The sequence below is a fragment of the Chamaea fasciata genome, unplaced genomic scaffold (genome assembly GCF_029207755.1).
Source record: "Chamaea fasciata isolate MVZ Bird 193981 ecotype frontalis unplaced genomic scaffold, bChaFas1.0.hap1 SCAF_5, whole genome shotgun sequence".
Classification (NCBI taxonomy): Eukaryota; Metazoa; Chordata; class Aves; order Passeriformes; family Sylviidae; genus Chamaea; species Chamaea fasciata.
The window spans coordinates 16,599,936-16,621,000 of record NW_027094090.1 but is presented as its reverse complement, the minus strand read 5'-3'; the positions used below and the strand labels follow the sequence as shown (position 1 = coordinate 16,621,000).

Here is a 21,065-nt window from a genome sequence, read left to right as displayed (position 1 = left end):
GCTGATGCACAGGAAGAGAAAACATCTTCACAACCATTTTAGTTTAATCTCAATTAGTTCATAGCCATCAGCAAGGTGATACTCAAGCACTGACCATTTCAAACAACTGTTTGATTCCCTTGAGGCTAAATCTATTCCCAGATTCATCTCCAAAACACATGCAACTCTGAATAATGGGGCAGAAGTTAGGTTTTCTTCCTCCTTAAAGCCATAAATTTGTATTGAAAGAATAATGCAGAAAAAAAATTGTAATTTATTACAATAAAAACAGTAGCAAATTGCAAAAGATATTATATAATATCATTGTCAGGATTAATTAGCAGTCAACAGAAAACACATTAAATGCAAGTTCTTTTTCAAAAACGAGTGTAAAGGGACAAAGAAATTTTAACTTGCAATACAGTAACTTAAAAATACTTGTTTATTTCATGTATTTTAAGAAATGTTAATGCTGCTCAAGAAAACAAGAACTAGTACCCATGTCTTCTACATCTCTAAGTAGAAAACAACAGTAGTGCATAACTGTTCCACAGACACAAAGTAATTCCACAAATAACTTGCTCCAAGCACAAGCTGTGGACTATGAATATATTTGGTTTGCGTGGCAATGTTTGGGGAGAGGGGGGGGGGGGGGGGGCTTTAGAGATGTCTTCTGTGAGAAGCTTCTGGGAGCTTCTCTTGTGTCCAAGGAAGCCAGTGCCAACCAGTCCCAAGATGGACACAGAGCTGGCCAGAACTGAGTCCAGCAGTGATGGTGGCAGCACCTCTGGAACACTGTATTGGGGGGGGGGGGGGTGTGGAATCGATGCAACCAGCAGCATACAAAAAAGAGGCGTGAGAATATGGGAGACAAACAGACAGCCCTGCTGACACCAAGGCCAGTGAAGAAGGGGAGAAGGTTCTCCAGGTGTCAGAGCACAGATTCCTATGAAGATGATGGTGAGGCATGCTGACCCCAGCAGTCCATGGGGATCCACACTGGAGCAGAGATCCATCCTCCTGCAGCCTCTGAAGGATCCCTCCATGGCAAAACAGATGGATGCCCAAGGCAGGCTATGGCCTTTTTGGAAGCCTACAATGGAGCAGGCTCCTGGCAAGACCTGTGGATCCAGGGAGAAAGGAGCCCATGCTGCAGCAGTCTGTCCCTGACTGACTAACCCCACGGAAGGACCCATGTCAGAGGAGTTTGTGGAAGACTGTCTTCCATAGGAGGGACCCCATGCTGGAGATGAGGAAGCGTATGAAGAGGAAGGAGAAGAGAGACAATGTGTGAACTGATTGCAACCCCTCTTCCCCATCCCCCTGCACGACTCAGGGGAGAAGGCAGAAAAACTGGGAGCAAAGTGAAGCCCAGGAAAAAGGGAGTCAGGGAGGGGGTGAAGGTGTTTTAAGGTTTGGGTTTGCTTCTTGTGACTCTACTCTGATTTTCATTGACAATAAATTAAATTAACTCTTCCCAGAGTTAATTCTTTATTAAGAAGAATTTGTCTGCAATGGTAATTAGTGAGTGATCTCTCCCTGTCCTTATGTCAACCCACAATCATTTCTGTCAGCACAACTTGCTTATTCCCCTTTTGCTACTGGATTTGGAACTACAGAGACATCTAAAAATTGAACAGCACTACATCAAGATACACACCACTGTAGATTGCAGTGAACACAAAGCTTTTAATCGCTCATAGCACCAAACAGACACATGTTAACAGAGAACTTCGCAAAGCCATTTGCAGCTCACCCTGTTGTGGGGCAGGTTCTGTGTTTCCCATACCAGAAGTCAGAGTAGCCAAGGGTAACCTGGAGATAAGCCCTTCACATAACAAGAGCAGACTGGCAGAAACAAACAATCCTTAACACAAATCCACATCTTATAAAAATACCAAAATGCAAATTAGACTGATACCTCTATTTCACTGCTCACTGCATATGAAGAATATGTCCTGATTTAGGACACCTTTAAGTCCTAAATAGCTGCAACATAAACAGCATTTAAAAAGTAATCTGTACTTACATGAATCATTATATTTTCTGGTTTTTTGTTTTGTTTTGGTTTTAAATTGCATCTACAACTCAAAAAAATGGTATGATTTATCTAATAAAATACTTTATTATTAGCTAATAATACACTGGCTGATTTCTTGGAATTTTTTTGTTCTCTGATACTTTCAGACCCTAAGACAATTTCTCATGAGCCTATTGACTTCAGCAGCCAACAGAAAATTGCCCTAAAGTTAGATGTTTAAATATCTTTCACCTTCCTAAGGTGAAAGTTTTAGGTAAGTGCACATTTCAGACAATCAGACTTCAAGAGACTTCAAGAAATCACCAGTCCACCTGTCTGCTTCAATTTAAGAATACCATTCCCGACAGACAAGATTGTAATCTGAAAATAAAATTCTCCTATTCCACAACTTCTCAAGAAAATCTATTTCAATGCTTAACTGTTCTTGCCAATGGCAAGTCCTCCCTAAAACACCAGCACAAATCTGTCCTGCTGCGACCTTTCTCAATGTCTAGCTTAAATTTCCCTCAAATCAGTTTGCATTCATTGCTTCTTGTGATCTCCCCACTCTATAGAAAGGGTGGTTTGTTATTCTCAAGGTAGAATTTTACCCACTGAAATCTCTTACCATACTAGTAATCTCCTCTCTACACTTGGTAATACTAGTGCTTTTAGTTCTTTTTTCTAGGTCATATCTCCTAAAGATTTAGCTATTCTCTTTGTTCTGCTGTGGATCCACTTAATCTTTTCTCATGTGTGACTGCAATTAAACACCCAGACTTTGAAACGCCACATAGCCTTGTGGAACATTAAAAAGAAGTTGAGGTTCAAAAAATACTTGTGTATTACAAATTTTTTTTCCTTGATAAATTAATACAATCTCCTTTCTCTAATACAGTCAAAAATAATACATCACTCATGTAAAAACACACATTAGTACATGGTCTGCCTTAAGAAAATATTAGTATTGTTTATTTGTATGTTAATTTCCTGTTTGGACATATTCCAAAGGTTACTCATTGCTTTTTACAAGACTAACAACAATTAGTAGGAAAATCTATTGCTCTGAGTAAGATTTACTTGTGAACTGATGTGGTGCCAAAGGTACAATACAATGAATATGCAGTTTCACTATGTTGTCTTGGATTTCTAGAACAAGCACAAAAAGCACATTTAGGCAAATAATAGGATTTTAGTAAACAGAACATACTGTCACTATGGGTTATAAGTAGCACAAGGATATAATTTCTAAGAAAAATAAATCTTCACTAAAATGCAATACTGGGTGGAATAGATAGCCCAGTTGGCCAGCCATACTCAGCTGAGTGATCAATTCCAACCGGGATATCTAAATACTACCAGAAAACAAATACTGTTATTTTAATCAGTACAATTGTGTTGTGTCTTTTCTTCATGCGATTATAAAAAGCTTTTTATAAATACATAGTTGAAGAGAATAATTTTATCTATATTGTGACCAGTGAATTTAAAAAAAAATGTGGCTTCTCTCAGCAATATTATATTGAACTCAACTTGTAAATACATGTGGGGTTTTGTTTTTTTTTTTTTTTTCATTTGGTCTTTTTAATTCAGTCTCAAAAATTCTCAGTTGTGAGTCTCTTGTTTGGGCAGTTTAATATTTGATACAGTGTATGCCTGCTAAGAAACGGGAAAAGTAAACATTAACCAACAGATCTAAAAAGCATGCACTTTTGTATGATGTGATTCACACCAGCCTATGGTACTGCCTTTAGGAACAGGTAGTGCTGATAAATGCTGAGAAAGGTAAAAAACTAATCACTTGTGCTCCTGGGCTATGAAAACAGGCAATCGTAAAGAGGCTACTGAAAAATCTCTTACTAATGACTTTTTTTAAGTTGCTCAGTTGGGAAAACCAGATTTATACCATCGATGGTGCAACTCCCTGTGAAGACATGTAAGCAGTTCATATTAAACACCCAAAGTGAAGGACTATTTCAAAGCTTTTTCCCATTGGCAGAAACTGTCAGACTCCCCCTCTTGGTACATCACAGCACAGCAGATGACACCTAGTGAACATCTTTCCTGCCTCCCTGAAAAGAAAATGATTGAGAATGGTGTCTGCATTGCTTCCTTTCACTGCTACACCTCTCTAATCCTATTGAAAAAAAAAAAAAAAAAAAAAAAAAAAAAAAAAAAAAAAAACCAAAAAAAAAAAAAAACCAACAGATTAGAAACATCAAAAAATTTCAAGTACAAAGATATTTTATCTCAAAGCAAAAGGTCTCCTCATTTTTCTGCAGCTCCAATGTGCTACACACCATCACCCAGCCACTGAACTGGGTCTTAATTCTATGTAGTTGCCATAAAACTGTATCAAAAATGCAAAGAAAGATTGGACACCTTTCACATTTTCCTTCCTATGTAACCCTTATTCAAGCTTAGGGCTTTGGACAGTAAGAGTAAACTCTCCACTCCTGCATTCTGTGCCCCTCTCTACCCTGACTTCCCACACTGAAAATATCGTTCGTATCTGCCTCTTCACAACACCCCTCCCAAAAATGTAGGGAAAATAGACACGAGAAAAGACTATATATAGTGTGTTAAGTGTAACAAACCCTTCAGCAAATTTGCAGCTTGAACACACTGTCCTCAACTCAGTTTTACTATATAAATAGGTAACATATGCAGCGCATCTGATATGCAAGGTATCTTACTGCTTTGAGACACAGGTAAAGCACAGAAGGGAAAACTGAAAATTAAAATAAATCAAAACTTCCCCCCCACCCCACCCTCCATCCCTCCACATTCTGAAAAGCAATTCTCTTTCTGTGTTTAACTGGTCCAAGTATTTTTTATGTTTAAAAGATAAAGGAAAAATGAAAGGATAGCAATATTATCTGTCATACTAAGTCACATTCAAGTTCTTTCTAGGAAAATTTTGAGGACCAAAGGCTCAAAACATTTTAGAAGAAAACAACTCCTTTCCTCAAAAGGTTTCACACAGCAGTCAACATTAGCAATACCAGCTTCCTCAAACCATCAGGTTATAGGAAGAGAAAGCTTATTAAAAAAGCCAGCTTGGGTATAGACAAGACCTTTTCAAACATTAGGAGAGGAGTAGCAGAGTTGTTTGGGGTTACATAGCTAAATAGAATATGTGCCTTATTATCGTCAGTGTCAAAATGCACATGCTAAAACCAAAAATACGCATAAAGCTTTTTCTGTAGTTTTAGAGCAGGACAAAGTATTTAAATCTGCATAACAATTGACAGGAAAAAGATAATAAGTATAGAACTTAGCCAAGTTCTTATATGCAATATTGCACTCCTTTTAAAAAAAAGTGCTGTAGTATTTTTCACTATTGTGACACCAATTCCTATAAATAAAATTGACACAGAAGTGCCTACAAGTGTAACCAATAATTGCTAATTTTTGCCCAAGGGAAAAAAAAATTACTATGAAAAACTTGTTGAACAGATACTTTTTAATATATATAAGTATACACAAAGGTTGCACAAATGACACTAGATTTTAATTTATAGCCAATAATCATCTGGTTACAAAAGAAGTACTGGAATTCTCTTGTCCCAACTACTGCAGTGTATCAACAGAAAATCACTTTGTTTTACAGAGCTTACTGAATATCTACCCAACAGATTAGAAATATGGTTTTGGGACCTGAATATTCCAATCGTCTATACTTTAAGCAAGATTCTTGAGACTGAATCTGCTTCTGTGCAGTCCCTTTCCAAACAAAGCTAACATCACCCAAATCTCCTAAACCATTCAAAATGTCAAATTGATATTTTGACAAATTAGACATTTCTATCGCCTAATGAGCTATCAGCATATAAACAAAGCTTTAAAGCATATGCAGGGCTGTAACACACCCTGGCTGCCATGTACACATACCGTTCTGAAGTTAGTCCCTAACTGCCCTACTTTCCATGAGACTCAAAGACACATTTAGAAACTGTATCCTTTACCTTTCCCCATCACTGCAGTGTCGGAATGGTTAAAACGTTCTACTACTAAGTGAAAGAGGTCTTTGTCAGGAGCAAAGGAGTTCCCACAATCGATGGGGTGTAACATCAACCCAAATGTTTTTCATTTCTCTTTGAATAAATTTTAAAGTGTCAAACAATATTAGATAATGAATCACTTGAAATCAGACATGGGTAGTGAATATACTTGGTTGCTTTTAATTTTCAATAGTGAATGCAAAAAGTTTTAGATATTGAAGTTTTAAACACTCCTTCATACTGACTGAAGCTGACTTAGAGTATGTTAAACTGCTTTGCAGGAAGATCAGACAGGCATGGACTGCAATTATATATCACAATTACCCTTTTCTGGGTTCACAGCTCAATTCATCTTTTAGAAACACTGAAGGACAGATTGACATAAGGGAACGGATTAGCCACAGGACGACCTGTATTTCCACACAAAAGCCTAAGTGTGGAAAAATGGCACCCTGTGTCACCCATTCTTCACTTCCTGAAAAAACATATTCATGAAAATAGACATTTAAACAGCTCTTTCCGCACTCATCTCAGAACAAGCATTCATTGTTCTCTAACACCATTTATACGGTAGTAATGTAATGCTACCACCAAACTGTCTCAATTCAAAAATGTTTATAAAAATATTTAAGAATTAAGATAGGTCCACTTCGGCACAGGAAAAGGAATAAAATTAAATCAACATGAAATTTACATTAATTATGAAAAAAAAAAATCTCAGTTGACTGTTGCAACATACAATCTCATATTTATGAATGGGACCAAAGGAAGATCTGGTTCTGGTAATAAGTTTCAGCTGGATGTCATGGAAGTTCTACACACTATAGCCATGCAGTACAACTGAAATTATAAAAATACATTGCGTTAACAGTCATAAGAGCATAACCTACCATAACATAACATCAGTAATTCCAAGGGAGTAAAAGGAAAATGAACACAGAAAAAAATACATGTAGTAATTATATAATTTTGTATGAAGTGAAGAATATGTCAGTTTTCTGTTAATACCTAGCTCTGGAAAAATAATGAGCAGTAAATATTATGAAACATGCAAAAATGGAAAGATCATGCATTAATAAATCAGATTTGAACTTTAATTTTACATGTCATTCTTCTTAAATCAATTGTCTTGCATACAAAAGAGATATTTGGTGCATGGACTTGTACTGTCAACTTCTCTCAGGAGATCGGTGTTATCAGCTAATCTGATCAAGCTAGTCAAACTGGTGGCTTATTTGAGTGTTCTTTGGGACAACGAGAAATTATCCTTCTGCACAAGCAATAACAACATTAATATGTCCAAGCATTTAACTTAGGAATTCAACCACACAGCTGAGTTACAAACAGCAGCCTGTGTAGCTCATTAAGCACCAATGGGAAATTAATCTTTTTGCCAGAAATCAACAGTCTCACATCATGTGCAATGAGACATAGTGTTCCTAACTTTTTATAAAATTATAATGTAAAGGGCTAACTCTGACATCAGAGAACTATTTCAAATCTTATGAAAGTAGTGAGGCAATCTCAAATGCATTCTTCTTCATACATATTTACTTAATAAACTAATGTAGTAGGCATGTAGGTAAATTATTTGCTAGTTCTTTCCTCACTCCTCTGTTTTCTTATTGAAAGCAACATAAAACACCACGTTCTAAAATAAATTTTGCAAACTGCTTAAAATACATAGCTTAAATCCAGTGTTATGCATTTCTCATTCTCTAATATGCCTTCATTTCAATATCTTATGCTTAAACCATTCCCTTTTACTGGATATTTTAAAAGTTCTTTAAAGAAAAAACTCAGTTATACCGTGCAGACTTTCACTCAACTCCACCAAACTATTCAGTGTCTCTATTGAAACTACAGGGAGGAAGGAAAACATACACTGCTGAAGTAATTACACAGAAAGGGTCAAAGTGCTATAGTGGAGATTAGCACCTGTCAAGAAAAGTCTGACAGCTATCTCAATACATGCAATTTACAGTCAGCATTTAGTTCTCATTGCTGAAGAAAGCAGGAATGGTTCAGGAACAAATATAAACAAACCGATGTAATTAAGTTATCTAACAAGACAGTTTGCTGCCTGCAGTCCACATCAAGAATGGTAATAATTGCTAGTGAAATGTAAAATGTGTTAAAAGTCCTTCATGTACAGCCATGGGTTTTGTTTTTATAAAATAATTTGCTAGCTTTCTATTCCTACAAGGCAGGATGAAACATTATAAGGGAAACAAATCTTTTAAGGATTTTTTACAGTAACACAGACCTCAAGCCCTAGCAGTCCAAAGAAAGAAAAAAGCAGTATATTGGCAAATAGTGTAAAAAATAGCCTGAAATTCTGAAAAACCTCCTCAAAACAGGCCATGTCATTAGTAAGATATATAAAAATACAGTTGTCTGAACATTTTAAAAGAATGTTAAATAAGTCACTATGTGGGAGGCATTGCACACAATCCAATTACAGCCTGGGTAGGTTTCTTAAAGGAAAAATCTTCAGCACTGGAGGTACCTGAATAATGCTTCTAAATTCACCAAATCAGGCAATCAGAGTTTAATAATTTAAGAAAAAAAATATTTAAAAAATCTGTGAAAACACAGAGTCTCATGCTTTACTTAGACAGAAACTAAATTAAAATCAGTACTGATACTTCAGAAATTACAAGGTAGTCCCTTTGCCCAGACTAGAGTGAAACTTTGTCCCAGTCACAAAAAAGTTTTTTCCCTGCTTTCCACAGTCAGCACTCCAAGCTGAGCTTGGCTCCTTTTTCCTCCGGCTACACTCTGAACTATATTGGTTGGTAGAAAAAGAAAAAGAAAAAATGCACTCACCAAAATCCTGATATTGTTGTATTATCTTTGTTAACACTGCTTAAAAAATAGGACTGGACTTTTCCATACACCACCAAATATATATACATACATTTTTCAGGATTCACACTTGAATCTCAGACTACAGTTTGCTATACAAGTAACATATGGACTGATTATTTTAGCAGTAGGGGAAAAAATACTAGTTTCTTGAGGAAAGAAAACAAAACAAAAAAGGAGCAACACAAGGGTTACTCCCCAGGAAAATCCCTCTATACTCACTTAATGAAACATTTTTTTCCCACCCAATTCAAGTAGGAAAAAAAAGAAAAAAAAAAAAAAAAAAGAAAGAAAAAAGAGGAAAGTCTGCCCCACAATCCAAATTATTTTCTCTTGTAAATTGTAATCACAATTTTTTGACCACAAGGTGGAAAAAACAAGAGCCTTGAAGCCACGCAAAGGCCTCTTTCCGTTTCGGGGCAGTGAGGAGAAGGAAGATGCTGAATGCCCAGGATTTGCTCTGCCCTGCCCTTTCCATAGAACTTTAGTGCCATCTATTGAAAATGTACTGAATAAGGAAAAAGCAAAGGATGCCTATTGATTTGGTATAAAAATAAGACGTTTACTTGTTTAGGGGTTTTTTTTTGTTTATTAATATTCCCATGATGACTACTGTTTTGTGGTCATCTGATAGCAACAAATATTTTCTATACACTATACATGCCCCGTAAAGAAATGAGACGTCAGCTAAAAGATCGAATATAAACATCATACAAATTTCATATATATGTATATATATATATATTTATATATAGATATAATACATACACATCTACCAAAGATTAAAGTCTAAGCCTACCTATTATCTAAAGGAACAAAATTGAGAAAGCTTTAACGGAAAGGAAAAATAGCGTGAAAGCACTGCTGTAAATAGAACATACTGGAAACAGTAAAAATAATTAAGGCACCTCGTAAAGATCTTAGTATTAAAGAACAGGATATGTAGACATGCACATACAATTACCTTCTTTAAGAAACTGTGAGTGGATGACAAATATAAGAAAACAGCAGATCGCTGCTCCTGCTAGTGCCCATAAAGCTTTCAAGAGCTGCATCTCGGTCTGAAACTCAGTAAATACCCAGAAAGTCACACAATGAATTTCCACAGCGATGCATCAACGCTTCCCTCTGTGCGCCAGGCGCGGTGGCTCCCGGCAGGGACCACACTCCCGAGCAGGGCGGGCGAGCCCGGGGCTGCGGAGGAGGGGCCGGGGCTTCACACCCCGCGCGGGGGCAGCGGCAGCGCCGCGCTCTCCTCGCCGAGGCAGCCGGCGCGGGGCCCCATGAATCAGCGCTCCGTCTCCGCGGGAGCCGCGCCGAGCCGGCGGCGGGGGCAGGGAGCCGGCAGTGCCGGGCAGGGTTGCGCAACAGCGCCCGCTGCGCCGCGGGGGCGCGGGGCCGCCGCCGCCGCTCAGGGCGCGCCGCCGCCGGCCGGCGCGGGGCGCGCAGGGGCCGGGCCCTCCCCGCCGAGGCGCCGCGGGAGCCGCTGCAGCATCGCCGGGCTGCGGGTGCCGTTCGCTCGTCGGGCCGCTGCTCCGCTGCTGGCTGCCACGGCTCGGGGAGGAGAGAGCGAGCAGGGAGGGGAGGGAGCGGGAGGGAGGGATCTCTCTTTACTGCAACTTCTCCCGGCTAGCGGCAATTTGTTGCACCCCCTTCCTCCTCCCCCGGCTCGGAGACGCTCTCCAGTGCGGGTGCGGGGGGCGGGAGGGATGTCCGTTCAGCCCGCCGTCCCTGGCAAACGCGGGGCCGCTCGGGGGCTCTTGCACAGATCGCTGGTCTCCCTTTGGGCTCGCTCCTCCGGCCCCGGGAGGTGCCCCAGGCTCCGTGGCTGGCCCCGCTCCCTCGCCCGTCGTCCGCCCGCGGGGTCGACCCTGTCCCGGGGCCGCGCCCCGGCGGTGGCTCCGCAACGCGCCCTCCGAGCAGCCGCGCCGGGCTACGGCGGGCTCGCTCAGTCTACAGGTTGATGCCTCCGCTGCAGCAATCCCCGCGGAATACAGGAGTGCAAATGAAAGGATCTAATAAATCAGCGTGGGAAAAAATAAAGGCAACAAAAAACCAACAACCGAAAAAAAAAACAGCCCACCGAAAAAAAAAAAAACACAACCCGAAACACCACGGCTGTGATTTTGCTGCCGCCCTCCCATCCCAGGGGAAGGACCCTGCCGCGGCCACTGGCTGCCGTAGAGCAGCCGGGCGGGGGGGCGGGAAGGCCGGGGCGGTGCTGCGATGCGGGACCGCTCCGCGGGGACTGCGCGCTCGGCCCCGCCGTTGCGGGACGTGGTGTAGCCTCAGCCAGGGACAGACGCGGCGCTCCGCACCCGGGGGCCGCCCCGACGGCCGGGGCTGCCCGGTCAGGGCACCGAGCCCGGTACGCGCAGGCGGCCGGCGGCAGCTCGGCGGTGCGGGGCAGGGCAGGGTTAACAGCAGCACACCGGAGTGCTGCCGGCCGCACAGGGGAGCTACCCGAGTCGGGCTCCCTCCCGGTGCCCTCTGCCCGCGCAGGCGGTGCGGCTCCTCCGCGCCTCTCGTGTTCAAACGCAGCCGCCGCGCCGCGCAACCTCCGCGGCGCCTGCGTGTCCCGCAGCGCGGCCGGCGCTGCCCGCGGGGCGGAGCGCGGAGCGGGCGGGCGGCGGGCGCGTAATGCGGGGACGGGGGCTCCGGCAGCGGGGGCGCGGGCAGCGCTGGTGCGGTTCGCTGCTCCCGGAGGCCCAGCGGCCTCGGCGGGGCGGACGGCGCTGCGCGCCCGGCCGGCGCGGAGGAGAGTCCTCCCGCCGGAGCTCGGCGACACGCTGGAAGTTGCGGCGCTGCTCGGGTTGGCTGTAGGTTCACTGCACAACAATGACAAGGACGGTAACGCACAGACGGCCAGTGAGCTACCCCGGCTTCTCCGGGATAGACATCCATAGTTTTGGAGATTTAAGCCAAGTAAGGGAATACTTGCACGCTGAGAGCTTTGTTTTCATAGCACCTTGGTTACGTCTGCATTTATGATATGGATTGGGGTTTTGGTTTTTTGGTTTGTTGGTCTTGTTTTGGGGTTTGGGTTTTTTGGGTTTTTTTGGTTTTTTTTTTTTTTTTTTTTTTTTTTGTGGTTTTTTTTTGTTTGTTTGTTTTGGTTTTTTTTTTTTGTATTTCATATTTAAATATTTGCTTAATTTTAAGAAACTGGGAAAGGGTTTCCAGATGCTTGAAAGGACAGATTAATAAAAGATCAGTGTTTTTATTGGGCAAACATCTCCTATGCTGTTGATGATGTGTCTTAAATTCATCCCTGCACCTTTTCGTTTTTCATAGATAGCACAGAGAAACATTAAAACCAACCTTCTTTTGAATTTTAAACTTCACACAAATCCCTATAAACCCATGTATTGCATTTACTATATTTGAAGATTACAGCAATGCAATGTTAAAGCAATGTCATAGCTACACTAGAGAAATTCCACTGTAAATCTTTCATTCTGAAATGTATACTTCGGTGAGAAATTTGCCATGCTTGGGCACAGTTCAGGTTGGGTTTTTCTTGTTTATTTGTCTTCTGGGTGAAAGAAAAAAGTGTCAAGTAGCTAAAGAAAATTCACACATTTTATACTTAAGCAAACAAATCTGTCTCCCACCCTGCCCCTCCCCCCCAACATAGCAGCTTTAAAATCCACAGGTAACTGGATTTTAGGAGTGTCAAACTTTAGAGTTTGCACTCTAAAGTCCAGAATAAGCAATACAAATCTTTTAGTTTGAACACATTTAGAGAGAAATCCTCTGAAAAAATTTACTCCTTGCTTTCCATTTTGACTAAAAGCACATGAAGATCCACTTTGATGAATCAGAAGCCCCAGCTGCTTGTTCCTTGCCCCTTTTGAGGTGCAAGATGGTGCTTTCTCTCATTTCAACAAGTCTTACTCCTTTGAGCTTCTTAATTAGAGAAACACTCGTGGGTTTCAGTGGCCTTTAGATCAGACCCTTCAAAAAACGTCAGAACATGGCATTGTGCTCCTTGGCCACAGGGGAGTCACTCTGCTTGCACACTAGTGGAAGTGGGAGCAAAATCTGGTTCAGCGCTCACACTGTACAGGCATATTTAGTCTCATAGCAACAAGGAATTCCAGAAGACTTCCCATTTGAGAGGACAGTGGTACCTGGCAACGCCACTTGCTGTACTACATATGGTTCACTCTCAGGTTTGTATTTTCTAAATAGCTTTGGACTTTTCAAATAGGATGAGTCCTATTCAAAAATATCCATCTTCAATTTCTCTACCTGTCACCCGCATAAAGATTTATAAAATATTAAAGATAACTCAAGTTACCCATGTAGACTTTTCTGGAAGACTTTTCTGAATAAATTCCACTGATAAAAATTTCCCCTTATATTTCAGCTCATTAAGATCTGCATCCCCAACTAATGGAGTAACACCTGTCAAATGACTTTTCAGCTGCTTAGGCCATAACAGATTTGCAGACCTATCTCTGCATTTCCAGGCTTTGTCCAGAACTCTGACCCATTCATCTCAAGCAATACAGAGGCAAAAAGCTGTGATCCTAGCAGTAGCTCCTTCTAGGGAACCACTCCGCAGGAGTTTTCCCCATTGTTTGAAGGAGCAATGCTCAGCACCTGAAAGCTGGTAAAGGCTGGTCATGGCATTGGAAGACATTTCTGATATAGAAGGCATTTGCAGCTGGGAAGAGAAGTGAGGAATACATTTTTCTGATGATCAGGAGCAAGAGCAAATGTGTAAGAGATAGAAGATCTTCTGAGATGTTACAAGAAAGCAGCAGAAAAATGAAGTGCATAATTTTCAAATGTGTGTTCTCTTTTGGAAATGCAGTTCATTTGTTCTTTTTACTAAAAATTCAGTTGAGTTCTACAGAATTACTAAAACTGGAACTTGGTAGCAAAAACAGCAGCCTTTCCTCAAGTATAAGGACTTGAAAAATTATCTATACTCTGCATTTAATTTTGTGAAAAGATTCTACCAGATTCTGTAAGATTTATTCTTCTTCTACTGAGATATTTTATAAATAAAGATGTGCTAAAATTCCTGGAAAACAATCATGTTCAGATTGTATTCCACATACCTAGAAATAAAGTCCTACTATTTCTAGCTGTGTCAAATGCCTTTTGCATAACTATTTTATTCCTGTTAATGCAATAAACCTCCAAATTATGCATGGGCAATGCAGATCTGAATGCAGGAGCACAAGATGTGACGTTAGCCCATTTTCAGTTATGAATTTGGAAACTACTTCTGGCTTTGGAAAAAAAAAAAAAAAAAGAGAGAAGACAATAGCTATTATTAGGTTATCTAGACCAAACTTTTGCCAGTGCCCACTGGATTTCATTTTTGTTACTTTTGAGTTACTCAAGTGATAGTCTGTTACCAGCCACTTGAGGTGATTATTCCAGCCCAGTGGTTCTCTCAGCTGGAATGTTTCTCCTGATGCTAAGTTTAACATTTTATTTTGTTGAAATTCACCCAGTTCATCTTTCACATATGACTGAAGTACCATTATAAATATTTTTCCTTTTTGAATCTAACCAAAATACAAGATACATTGAGTATATAGGAATGAGCACAGATAAATATATTTCCACCAATTAGTTTTAGCAGCATTTAAGCTTTTTTTTTTTTTTTTTTTTTCCTCGTCTTTTCTCTGCATTCCAATGGCTGGTTTGCATTTCTTTGCTTTTGAGCTAGGCACAACTACAGCAGTCCTCAAAATTTTATTCCTGATCTTCAGCTGATGCTGGGTAACTGCCACTGGAGTAGAAATTAACATCTAAAGAGATGCTATTGATCTCTGTGACATGATGCGGCTTTGTCACATGATGTGACATGTGACATGATAGGAACCACAAATGCATTTGACTAGCTCTTTCCATGAACACCTAAAATTTTAGATTTTTTTTTCCCTTGACTTACCAAATTAGGTGATACATTAATATATCTTTAATATTTTTGACAGACTATATGCTGCTTCCCATTCTGTCTCCTAGTGGCAGATTCATAAAAGGGATAGCACAGCCTAGATAATTTAGAATTAGCAGTGTGCAATCTCCTTGCTAACAGTGCATGTTAACTTAGAACTTTTAATGGTTTAGGGTTGTTATTTTTTAAGTTATTTTGTTTCATTTTGTTTTTCAGTTGAATTATTTTGCTGTTCACGTCTTCTTCCTACCATCTTACTGGCTTTCTAGTCAGGTATGATTTTCTTCCTCTTTTCTATTTATAATTTGTGCCAGCAGTTGATGCCTTGTTGACAGTTTTCCACTGGGAGCTCAGTGAACATTCTCCCACACAGCAGTCACCGTTTGGTAACAGCTTTGGGCCACTACCAGAAAAGGACTTGCCGAAGAAGAAGTTAGAGGTCCTGTGAGACCACTCTGGTCCCTTGAACCACTGGTAAATTCTCTCAAAACACACATCTGAAACCACCCAGTGTCCCAGCACAGGCACTCTGTGTAGTGCAGTGTCCCAGGTTTGCTCACGGAGAGGGAGCCCTAGGCCGTGGCCATGTTGCCATTCTATATCGCTCACGTCATCGCTGCCAGGGGCGTTGGGGCCAGAGGAAGGAAAAAAGGCAACATACTCCAGAAGCGCAGCTTTTTCTTCTGTTTCTTCCTGAGCCCAGCCGAGCATGTGCCATGGCACTGGTGCGAGCAGCAGCCGGGTACGGAGCAGCAGAGCCTGAGCCCAGTCGAGCCCGGGCAGGGCAGACAAGGAGCTGAGCCAAGCATTGCTGGCCACAGGCAAGCCCAGTAGTGCAGAAAGCAGGCAGCACCACACAGAGGGTTTGGGGGTTTGTCCATCATAGTTTTTTTGTTTTCTCAGGCTCAAGGATGGGGAATGCTGGCTGTGGAGTGACCACCACCTTGTCTTTGTCTCAAGGATAACCATGACCTGTTCCTGCAGGAACGTTTCCCATCTTGTCTTTGTCTCAGCAGCTACGTGGAACTAAACTGACGTGTTAGTGAATACCTTTTGTTAGTAAAGAACCATCTTTTGTATACTTTTGTTACTAATGCTGCTGCTGCTACTGTGCATTTCTTATTCCACTGCTGTTTGCTTTCAGTAAATTGCTGGCTCAACCCAGTCTCTGCTTTTGTCCCTCTCACCAAAAGGGGGCTGGAGAAAGGGGAGTGGCTTGTTGAGGTTTAATTACCAGGAGGTGTTAAACCTCCACATGCAGTCAAACAATGCTACCATATTCCTTCATTGCTGTTGTATTTATGGATCATCCTCCTCACATCTGCCTGACAAGAAATCTCCCTTTATATAATTCAAATCTTTAAGCAGTTCAGTTCTGAAATGTTGCTTTTGCCCTCTCTCATTTTACTTTACATGCTCCACCTGTTACAGGGAGCACCTCAATTTGCAGTAGCTGCTCTGACACATTTAGCAGCACAATTATAGACGACTTGGTAACCACCCATTGACTAAAAATAACCTAGCAACTGAAGACACACTTGGGTATTTATACTTAGATATCCCAGAGGAACCCTTCACAGCTCCTGTAGCTGGGGAAAACATATGTATCTCACCAAATGCAGTAGGCTAGGAATCCTCAGGGGTGGGGGTGGAGGGATGTAGGGGAAGTGATAACATTGCACAGCTGAAAGATTTTCCAGACAACACTCTGCCAGCTAATCCAACTCTTATCCAACTAGCTCTGCAATTAAGGTTTCCTACTGAGAACAATGACAGCATTATGACCTGGGGAATTTTCTACATAGAAAAACCTCCTTGCATCTGGGATTGAAAAATTTAGAGCCTTAAAATCCAGCTCCTACACTGATGGTATTTGCCACCATTACAGATCCTAAGGAACTGTGATGCCACTATGCATATGAGAAAATACATGAGCTACAATGAATGAATAACCAATGAGGAGGGAGACAGACAGCATAACCTCTGAAGAATCTGCAGTGCTGAAACTCATTCTTGCCTTCCAAAGTATGGGTTATTTTATTTATTTATTTATTTTAATTCAAGATGTACCGAGTTTTCACACACCTGTTGAGGGGGAAATATTATGATGTCTGAAGAAAGAGACATCTAAATGATGTGATTTAATTTCTATAATACATGGTTATATATGCCATGGCTGCCTGTGGCTAGTTTTATATTTGAGCAGAAGAAGAAACTTGGAATTAAATGGAAAGAACCCCATTTGTCTTAATGGAGAACTTGTATAACTGCAGTGTCTGTCTGCCCATCCTCTTTCCACTTCCCGTTGTTTTTTCTCATTTCTCTATGGCCTTCATCCATTCTTGTCTTGAAAATATGCTTTTATTCACTTAAAAAGCCCTGAATAGTTAGCAGATTACAGCAACAAAGAGAACTACTAATCTCAAAGAGAGATTGTACAATGTCATAAGGGCCTTTCTACATGCCTTTAGTTGGAAGATTATTATCCTGAAATGAAACTGAAGTGTTCGAGGTGAGGTTGGATGGGACTTTGAACAACCTGATCTAGTGAAAGATGTCCCTAACCATGGCAGAGAGCTTGGACTAGATGATCTTTGGAAGTCCCTTCCAACCCAAACCATTCTGTGACTCTGTGATAATTCAGAGAGAGCACACAACTCTTGAAACTCACAGTTAAGACCGATCTGTAAGGCATAGGCTCAAACATTCAATGACTGTAGGGCTATTCACAAAAATTGCAATTAAATTCAGAGGGCCTATCTTCATGTTTTTACTTTTTATGTATTTTAAGGTCACCTGGACTTTTAAACACTTCTTGAAATACAATTGTTCACTCTTTTTTTCAGAGAAGGGATTTGTATTTTTACCAGGACGATTAAACACATGAAATTAAGGGAATGTCATTATGATCCAGGTTTCCAACATCAATTCTTGAGGGCCTAGCTTAAAAATGCACAACTAATATGCTGCTCAGGGAGTAAGTTCTTACTTGAGAATGAGACCCACAGAGGATGCCATGCTGAATACACACAAACTCTATGAGCCATGTCACAGCAAACCTTTATAGAATGGCCAATAGCAATGTTGCATGGAAAAGGGAATAAACTAACAGGTTTGCAATGGGTTTTTGCTTTCCTCCATCTTAGTGGAGGTGGAAAATTAAAAAAAAAAATCTATGAAAATGAATTCTGCTATACAAACTCATACTCACTGGCAACTTAAGCAATGAACACTTTGACCTGTAGTTTTAACTTTAACCAGAGGATCTCCTTTACATATCTTTAGATTTTCACTTTTCACATTTTTCAAAATCTGAGTGTTACAAAAATTGATCAGGAGCTGAAGTTAGACCTCAACGGCCACTTTAACTCTTTCCATTAGCTATTCTTATTGTAGTATGTACAAAAGAGAGCTGCAGCAAAAGTGGTGCATGTCCAGAACTCCACCAGGCACCTCTATAGTAAGTTAGAAAAAGTTCTGAACATATGGGGAAGAGACAACAACATCCTCTAATATTTGAGCACATTGGGTGATACTCCTGATAGGAGAAGAAATCTTTGGTTGCTATTGAGCTAGTGAATGGGAAACAAATATTTTTCAGACAAATGTTAAGTGAAGATGGTTAAAAATTATTCAAAACCTCAAATAAACAGTTAAAATTGTTACATGCACAGAATTAACAATTATTACATTTTACATTTAAATTAAAATGTGTTTACCACTATGGCACTCTTTTCTTTACCCTAAAAATTCTCATGTTTTCAAGAAATTATCAGATTATGACATTAAAAGAGACAGAGAATTTTATGTATTAAGTTTCTTCTGGGTCTCTATTCAAGAATAAGTAAAGGAATAAGTTTAAATTTTTCAATTTAAATCTTTAATCAGAGTACAGAAATTTGTCATTCTGAAATATAAAACAATCATTTTACAAGCCATTCACGTATAATATAGTCCACTGGTTCTTGATAGTAAAGAAAAAGAAAAGTATCTAGCTATTATTAAATATCACCAGTTAATACTAAATGGTATAAGAATTTATTTTTTTTTTCAGTTGGAAGAAAGTGGCTTATTGAAAGCTAATCTCAGGTTTATTACTGGACTCTGTGGAATCAACACACTGGACACCTATCTATTTACAGCTGGGTGGGATAATGGCAGGAACTGCAGATTAATATAACCTTCTCTTGCATGCGCAACCTATTCATTATTTGCTTGTCTGTTTGTTTTTGTAGGAAGTTTATTTCTTCTATTTACTAGATACATCAGTAGTCCTATAAATTACTATAATTACTATTACTACTTAAGTTAGAAGCCACTGCACCTTTTCACAAAACTTCTGTGAAAAACATATTTTAAGAGGCAAAAAACCCCTTTGATTTTGTTTTAAATTATGCTACCCTAATAGGAACCATTTTTCTGCATACTTACATTATTTTGAAAGAAAAAGCTTTAACTACAACATGAAATGGAGCATCTAAGATTTTTGGCATTTAACAAAAAAAAGACCATTAAATTATGACCCCTGGTGCATGGGGCAGTGACAGTGCACAGCCTGAACTAACTTCTGTAAAAATCATGGAGATATTGTAGCTGATTCAGCTGGATTTCAGCCTGATAAAGCATTATAAATAGCATTATACAAACATTGTAAGAAATAAAACATCCTTCTCTACAGCAGAATATACTCTCTCCCTGGACACTGCTTAACCTTAAACAGAGAAGAAGTGAAGTGCCAAGTCCTAGGAGTTTTTAGCATCACACCTGTGCTGGAATGTCCCAATCATAATCATACTCATCTTCAGGCTTTTAAACAACAGATAAAAAGCCTAGTGTGATTTCTTAGTGCACACTCAGTGAAAGCCCCACACCAACAGCCCGTGTACTCCACAGGTGCAAGTTCACAAGCTTTTAAGTTTTCAGTTGTCTGTGTACATAAATGAAAGGGGAGATGAGTCATGATAACTAATTGTTCCTGACTGAACAGAAGTGTGAAGGGTAGATAGTAGGAAGATACAGGCATTACAGCCTGAATTGAGTATAAATCTTAACCTATCAGATTGGTTAAGACATGCCTGCAGAAACAGCTTTGACCTTAAAGTCACAGTAAAAATCTGAGTCTGATTTACCACACCAGTGTACTAATATAGTGATAATAGACATTAGATTAGCATAATATTATACATTGAATGGCTACTGTATTAGAAGCAGACATATTGGTAGTGGGCAATGATGAATTGAAGTTTTTATGCATGAATTACCACCTACAGATTAGATACTGTATTTATTATTTTAAAAAATACTTGTCACTTTTTGTTTTAGGAAAAAATATTTATTTAGTTTTGTTTAACATTTCAGAGGAAACTGGTATAGTCTATTCTGTCAGTAAACCACAGAAAAAATAGGTCAGTAACACAGTTTATAAACTATGCTCTCAATCCATGTCATAGTGCTTTGAGAATGTGTGAACACTCAGTGATTTCCTTACCCAGCTCAAAAGCATCTTGGAGGCACCCCGGGCAATGTCTCATATACAGCCATTGAGGGTTATCCGCTCCAAAATAGCTGTTATAATCTGAATGGAAGAACCATAAATGATTCAATTGAAATCATGCCTGAAAATGCAAAAGGAAATGAACACAGAACAAACTATAACATTAGTGGGTCTAATAGCATGCACACCTGAAGGTCTAGAATTGAAGATTTTGGCATTTCCCCTTACAGTCATCCTGCTCTATGAGACAGCTGCTTCAAGATGATGAGAATACCACTTACAAAATTGACCTTTACTGATGTTTAGAAGAGTTAGTTTGCATCATTTTAGATGTAAAGGTAAACAAAAACATCCAGTCACCTCTGACACAACTGAAACTTGGTAGAGTCTCTCTCCCCACCCTTTCTTCTTTTCTTTTTGAAAGAGTTTAAGTATTCATATGTTCCCTGTACAGTGGTTACAGTATAGTACATAGCACCCACCTAGTCATAGCCTTCATAATAAAAGCATTTTAAATAAAAACATAGAGGTTAAATACTGGATCCAAGTACAGCTTGCTTTGTGGAATTTTTTTATTTCTTTTTTAACTTTATGAAGAAACTGGACCAGAAAAGCTTTTTTTTTCCCCCACTGAAAACTAATGGAATTCTATACACTCAGAACAGATAGAATTCCCAAAACACATGACAACTACTTCTAGAACTGAGGGACTAGTAGAAAGCAGTATACTTAGTAGAATAATTGTTATGGTTTAAAAGGACATATTGGATTTATTTT

The 21,065-nt window shown here is 40.0% G+C and overlaps 1 protein-coding gene across 3 annotated transcripts in view; it reads right to left on the bottom strand.

Annotated features, from left to right (window-relative positions):
* Positions 1-21,065, bottom strand: part of TAFA5 (TAFA chemokine like family member 5) — a 481,932-nt gene that overhangs the window by 359,032 nt on the left and 101,835 nt on the right. Inside the window, exon 1 of one of the 3 annotated variants that reach the window (XR_010720751.1) lies at positions 9,836-10,057. The exons of the other annotated variants lie outside the window; for them this stretch is intronic. The gene's annotated coding sequence lies outside the window, so the exon portion shown is untranslated. Of the gene's footprint in view, positions 1-9,835; positions 10,058-21,065 lie in introns of those variants that run through there. 3 annotated transcript variants of the gene reach the window in all.